The sequence below is a fragment of the Macaca fascicularis genome, chromosome 19 (genome assembly GCF_037993035.2).
Source record: "Macaca fascicularis isolate 582-1 chromosome 19, T2T-MFA8v1.1".
Classification (NCBI taxonomy): domain Eukaryota; kingdom Metazoa; phylum Chordata; class Mammalia; order Primates; family Cercopithecidae; genus Macaca; species Macaca fascicularis.
The window spans coordinates 23,057,333-23,063,707 of NC_088393.1; the positions used below are offsets into that span (position 1 = coordinate 23,057,333).

At 48.3% G+C, this 6,375-nt stretch overlaps 1 long non-coding RNA gene across 1 annotated transcript; it reads right to left on the bottom strand.

Moving 5' to 3' along the window:
• Positions 1-1,875: 1,875 nt before the first annotated feature.
• Positions 1,876-3,889, bottom strand: LOC135968603 (uncharacterized). Its single transcript, XR_010583518.1, has 3 exons — positions 3,642-3,889; positions 2,178-2,291; positions 1,876-1,991 (listed from the first exon to the last, which is right to left on the bottom strand). It is a non-coding gene; the product is annotated as an uncharacterized lncRNA (long non-coding RNA).
• Between the last annotated feature and the right edge of the window lie 2,486 nt (positions 3,890-6,375).

Sequence of the window (6,375 nt, forward strand, 5' to 3'; positions counted from 1 at the left end):
TTCCCCTGGGTTCTAGGGCCAGCAAAATGTCACAATGCCCTCTGTGAAAAGTGCTAAGGCAAAAGTATCGGCTCACATCACCTAGATGCTGGGTTCAGTGATATGCCACAATTTCACCTGTAGGACCTAGGCAGAAGGATCAGATCACTCAGGTGCTGGGAAGAGCTGTATGATACAATCACATATGCAAGAAGGTCTAAGAATGAGATTAACGATCCCACACATGTCCTGGTTCAAGGTACGAGAGTCAATACCTACTGTATGTTGTGTCTAATTACACGAGTCACCATCTCAAAGGTGAACTGGATCTGTGGATTAAATCCTCAATCCCTCCCATGAACTGTGTTCCCTTAGTGGAGTCAGAGGCTCACAGGTGTGCTGAATCTTGGTCTGAGAGTCACCAACCCGCCTGTGGACCAGATCCTTGTATGTGATTCAATTTTTCAACTTTCAGCTGCCTTTGGGTGTGAGGTTCAGAGTCTCAAAAGTTGACTGGGTTCACGTGGTAAAATGACAATGTTCACTGTAGTCAGGGTGTGCACAGGAGTGGCATAATCTCACCTGTGTGCTTGGCCCTTTTAGGACACTCTCTGTACTATCCTAGGGCTTTATATGGTTTGCATGAGAGTCGCAATCCAGCCTGAGATCTTCATGCTGGTATAAACCTGTGATTGTATCCGTGTCCCTAAGCCCAGTTATGACAGTCAACATCTCTCCGATTTTCTGGGTTCAGATAGGAGAGCCCTCATTTTCCTATGAGCTGCATTTAAAAATGTTTTGCTGGCCGGGCGCAGTGGCTCAAGCCTGTAATCCCAGCACTTTGAGAGGCCGAGACAGGCAGATCACGAGGTCAGATCAATACCATCCTGGCTAACACAGTGAAACCCCGTCTCTACTAAAAAATACAAAAAAATTAGCCAGGCGAGGTGGCGGGCGCCTGTAGTCCCAGCTGCTCCGGAGGCTGAGGCAGAAGAATGGCGTGAACCTGGGAGGCGGAGCTTGCAGTGAGCCCAGATAGTGCCACTGCACTCCAGCCTGGGCGACAGACTGAGACTCCATCTCAAAAAAAAAAAAGAAAAAAAAGTTTTGCTATCGCCAGATGCGGTGGCTCATGTCCGTAATCCCAGCATTTTGGGAGACTGAGGTGGGCGGATCACAAGGTCAGGAGATGGAGACCATCCTGGCTAATACAGTGAAACCACGTCTTACCAAAAATACAAAAAATTAGCCAGGCACGGTGGCGGGCACCTGTAGTCTCAGCTACTCAAGAGGCTGAGGCAGGAGAATGGCAGTACCTGGGAGGCAGAGCTTGCAGTGACCAGAGATAGTGCCACTGCACTCCTGCACTCCAGCCTGGGTGACAGAGCAAGACTCCATCTCAAAAAAAAAAAAAAAAGACCAACCAGTTTTACAATCCCAAATCTGGATGGATGGTCACTTATGACAGTCACAATTCCAACTGTGGACTGCATCCATGTGTGAGATTCACAACTGGGGTCTGTCCATCTGTGAGGGTCACAATTTTAACAGGTGCTTGGTTGTCCATACATGCAAGTCAATCTCACCTGTGTGCTGGGCTCTGTGATGGCACACTGTGTACAATCCAAAGACTTTATACCATAGGTGAGAGTGTGGTAATCCACTCTGACCTTCATAAAAATAGGAGACCTAGAATCTTATCCATTTTCCTAAGCCAAGCTATGAGAGACAGCATATCAACTACTGTCTGGTTTAAGATACGAGAGTCATCATCTCACCTGTGAGATGGGACATGTAACTTGGGAGTAGGTAGTAAGCAGGAGAGTCACATCACCTGGGTGCTTGGCCAGAGATTTGTACAATATTCCCTGATGGAAGGGACTAGGCAGGAGAGGAACATCACCTGGGTGCTGAGTCCAGTGATATGTCACGATGCTCCGTGTGGGCAAGGTTCAGGCAAAAGAAACACATCGTCTGTTCGGTAGGCCCAGCAATATGTTACAATCTTCTATCTATAAACAGAATGCAGGTAAAAGAAGACAGTCACATCTCTCAGGTAATGGATGCGGAGATACGTCACAAGGCCTTCTGTGAGCAGGGCCCATGCATGTGCCTCCCATCCCCTGTGTGTTGAGTCCAGTGATATGACACAATACCCAAATATTCAGGGCCCAGGCAAAATAGGAGTGTCACCTCACCTAGGTTCTGGGTCCAGTGATTTGTTACAATCCCCCTTTTTTTTGGCAGGGCCCGGGCAGAAGAGAAGAGGCACATCACCGAGGGGATGAATGAAAAAATATTTCATAATACCCCTGTAAATAGAACCCATGCAGAAGAGTCACATCAACTATGTGGTGGACGCAGACATGTCACAATACCCAATGTAGGCAGGGCCCAAACATAAGAGGAGAGTCACATCATCTAGGTGCTAGGACTGGTAATACATCACAATCCTTCCTTGGGCAGAGTCTAAACAGTGAAGGAGAGTCATATCACCTATGTGCTGAGTCCAGCAATGTGTCACAATAACTCCTGAGGGAAGAGTCCAAGGAGTATTGTTACATCACCTGGGTGCTGGGGCAGGAATATATTGCAATCTTCCTTGAAAACAAAGACTAGGCAGGAGAATCACATGATCTAGTTTCTGGGACCAGCAATATGTCACAGTGCTTCCCAATGGAGTAGGCCCAGGCTGGAGAGACACATGACCTGGTTGCCAGACCCAGTCACAATCTCCCCTGAGGTCAGGGAACAGGCAGAAAAAAGACACAACCCCTACATGATAGATGCAGGGAAAACACAATAAACCCCTTCTAATCAGGGTCAAGGTAAAAGTCTCTTATCTTCTAGGTGTTGGACCCAGTAATATGTCACAATACCAAAAATATGCAAGGTCCAGGTAAAAGAGGAGAGTCACATCAGTGAGGTGCTGGGTCCAGTGATAAGTCACTATTACTCTTTCTGGCAGGGACCGGGCAGAAAATGTGAGTCACATCACTTAGGTGACTAACGACATGATAGGTAATAATGTCCCTGGGGGCGGAGCCCATACAGGAGAATCACATAACTCAGACATTGCACCCAGACACATGTCACAATAGCAATGTATGTATAGCCAAGGCAGAAGAGGAGAGTCACATAACCTAGGTGCTGGGCCCAGTGATAAATCAGTTTCTTACTGGGCAGAGCGCAAGTGGTAGAGAAGAGTCATATCTCCTAGTTGCTTGGTCTGAAAATATGTAACAATACCCCCTGAGGAGCGGGCTCAGGCAGGAGAGTCACATCACCTAGGTGATGAGCTCAGAGATATGTCACAATGCCTTCAGGTGAGTAGGGCTCGGGAAGAAAAGAAAAATTACATAAACTAGGTCCAGGGCCCAGCCATATGTAACGATAACCCCAGTGGGGATCACCCAGGCATGACAAAAGAGTCACATCACGTAGGAGCTGGCTCTAGCAATATGTAGCAATCTCCAGTGTGGACAGGGCTGAAAAAAAGAATGACCACATCAGTCGTCAACCATGTAATGAACTCAGAAATATGTCAAAATTATTCCTGTGAGCAAAGACCAGGCAGAAGGATTACATCATGTGTGCTGGGCTTAGTAATAAGTCACTCTCTCTGTGGGCATGGTTCAGGCAAAAGAAAAAAGTCACATTACCTAGGTGCTGGGCCCAGAGTGATGCCACAATCTCTTCTATGGAGAAAGCCCAGGAAAAAGAGAAGAGTCACGTCAAATAGTTGATGGGCCCAGAGATATGTCACAATGCCCCTTGCTAACAGGGTCCAGGCAGAAGACTCACATCTTCTTCGTGCTGGGATCAGCAGTGTTTCCAATGTTTTTGAGAGCAGGACCAAGGAAAGAGAGTAACATAACCTCGGTGTTGGGTCCAATGATACATCACAATGTCCCCTGTGGGCAAAAGAGAGGAATCACATTATCTAGGTGCTGGACCTGGCAGTCTGCTTCATTCAATACCCTCTGTAAGCAGAGACTAGGCAGGAAAGGAGAGTCACATCACCGATGTAATGGGCACAGTGATATGTCAGAATACTGTCTGTAGGCAAGGCCTAGGCAAGAGAGTTACATCACCTGGGTGTTACACTCAACAATATGCCACAATGGCCCATGTAAGGCACAAGCAGGAGAGCCACATAACCTGGATATTGGGTGCAGTGACATGTCATAGTGCTCCCTATGGGCAGCGCCAAGTCAGGAGAATAGATTCCCATCACCTAGGTCCTGGGTTCAGCGATGTGTCACAATCCTATCTGTGGCCTGAGCCCAGGCAGGAGAGTCAAATCACTCAAGTGCTGGACAAAGGCGTATGTCACAAGCACAGCTGCAGGAAGGTCCATGAATGAGATGAACAATCCTGCACATGTCCAGGAGTCACAGTCTCAACCGTGGACTCTATTTCTGCATGAGAGCTTCTATCTGTCCTGCACACTGGGTCTCCTTAGTGGAGTCAAAGTCTCTTAGGTTTCAGGTGTCCTGAATCTTGGTCTGAGAGTCACCAACTCACCTGTGAACTAGATTCAAGGATGAAAGTCAATTTTCCAACTTTTGAAATGTTTTTTTGGTGTGGAAATTCAGAATCTCAACAGTGTGCTGTGTTCATGTGGAATGATGGCAATCATGAGTGTTGGCTGGGTGTGGATATGATGTCACAATCTCACCTGTATGCTGAGGTCTATTAGGACATTCTCTGTACTACTTCAAGGCCTTATACTGCATACATAAGAGTCATGATCCGGCCTGAGACCTTTATGCCCATATGGACCCATAATTGTACCTGTGGCCCTAAGTCCAGGTATGGGAGTCAACATGTCTCCAGTTGGCTTAGTCCAGATAACAGATTACTTAACTGCCTATGAGCTGGGTTTAGAAATGTTTTGCCATTTCGGCCGGGTGTGGTGGCTCATGCCTATAATCCCAGCACTTTGGGAGGCTGAGGCGGGCGGGTCAACTAAGGTTGGGAGTTTGTGACCAGCCTGACCAACATGGAGAAACCCCATCTCTACTAAAAATACAAAATTAGCCGGGTGCGGTGGTGCATACCTGTGATCCCAGCTACTCGGGAGGTTGAGGCGGGAGAATCGCTTGAACCCAGGAGGCGAAGGTTGTCATGAGCCAAGATCGCGCCATTGCACTCCAGCCTGGGCAACAAGAGTGAAACTCCATCTCAAAAACAAACAAAACAAAACAAAACAAAAGAAATGTTTTGCCATTTCAACTCTGGCCTGATGTTCACATATGACATTCAAAATTGCAGCTGTGGACCGTATCCACTTGTGAAATTGAGGACCTCACCAGTTAGCTCTGTTCATGTGGGAGAGTAACAATCCTAAGGGCTGTTGTGTTGTGCCTCTGAGAAACACAACCTTACCTGTGTGCTAGGCTCTGTGATGACACTCTCTGTCACCTGCGAGCTTTACAAAATACGCAAGACGGTGTCAATTCTTTATGATCTTCATAAAGAGAAGAACCAAAAACTTTTCCATTTGCCTAAGAGTTAAAATGTATAAAATCCTAAAATGTATAAATGTATAAAATCAAGCTGTGACCCAACCACCTTAGGCCCGCGTTGTCACGACCTCCTGAGGGTGTGTCACGGGTGTGTCTTTAATCTTGGCAAAATAAACTTTCTAAATTGAGACCTGTCTCAGATACTTTGGGGTTCACTTTACTAATTTTAGGTAGAATTTAAAATTCTTCTTAAAATAGAAACAAACATAAGGACTAAACTGAGAAAAACTTTAAAAAGTGTACTCAAATTCACTGACACAATCATGGGTATACCTAAATAATGAGATTCTATCCGTTTTAAGTAAGTAAGAAGAAAATACATAATTACAAAGGAGGCTTTACCTTTGGGAAAACAAAAAGCTACTTTTGACCAATTATTCCCACAGATACACACCCGGTCCCCAACCACCCGCCAGGAGGGCCCATCCTGGTGCCTGGAGGGCAGGGTTCCTGCGATCTGGGGTTGGGGTTTGGGCTCAGGCCCCGCGCGGTGGCCTTGGGTCGCGCCCGGCCTGCCGGGTCCCCCAGCCCGAGGGACCGAGCGAGTGCGGGCGGGGCGGGCAGGGCCAGGGTGTCGGGGGCTCGGACTTCTAGCCACCCCTGCCGTGGGGCGGGCTGGGGCCGGCTTCCCGCTCTGGGAAATTTGCCCCCGCCGTCCCTGCCAGTGGCTGTCGTGGGTAGCCCCGCCTTGGAGCCTCGGCTACGGAGCTGCGCCGGACGGAAGAGCTGCGGGTGGGGAGGGACCAGCGGGCGGAGAAGGGACGGCCCTGCAGGTGACGCGTGGACTGGAAAGGGCGCCTGGGTGGGAGCAGGCACTGGCGGGTGATTGTGCCCCACGGGCCAGCCCCCAGGCTTTGCTGCCGAC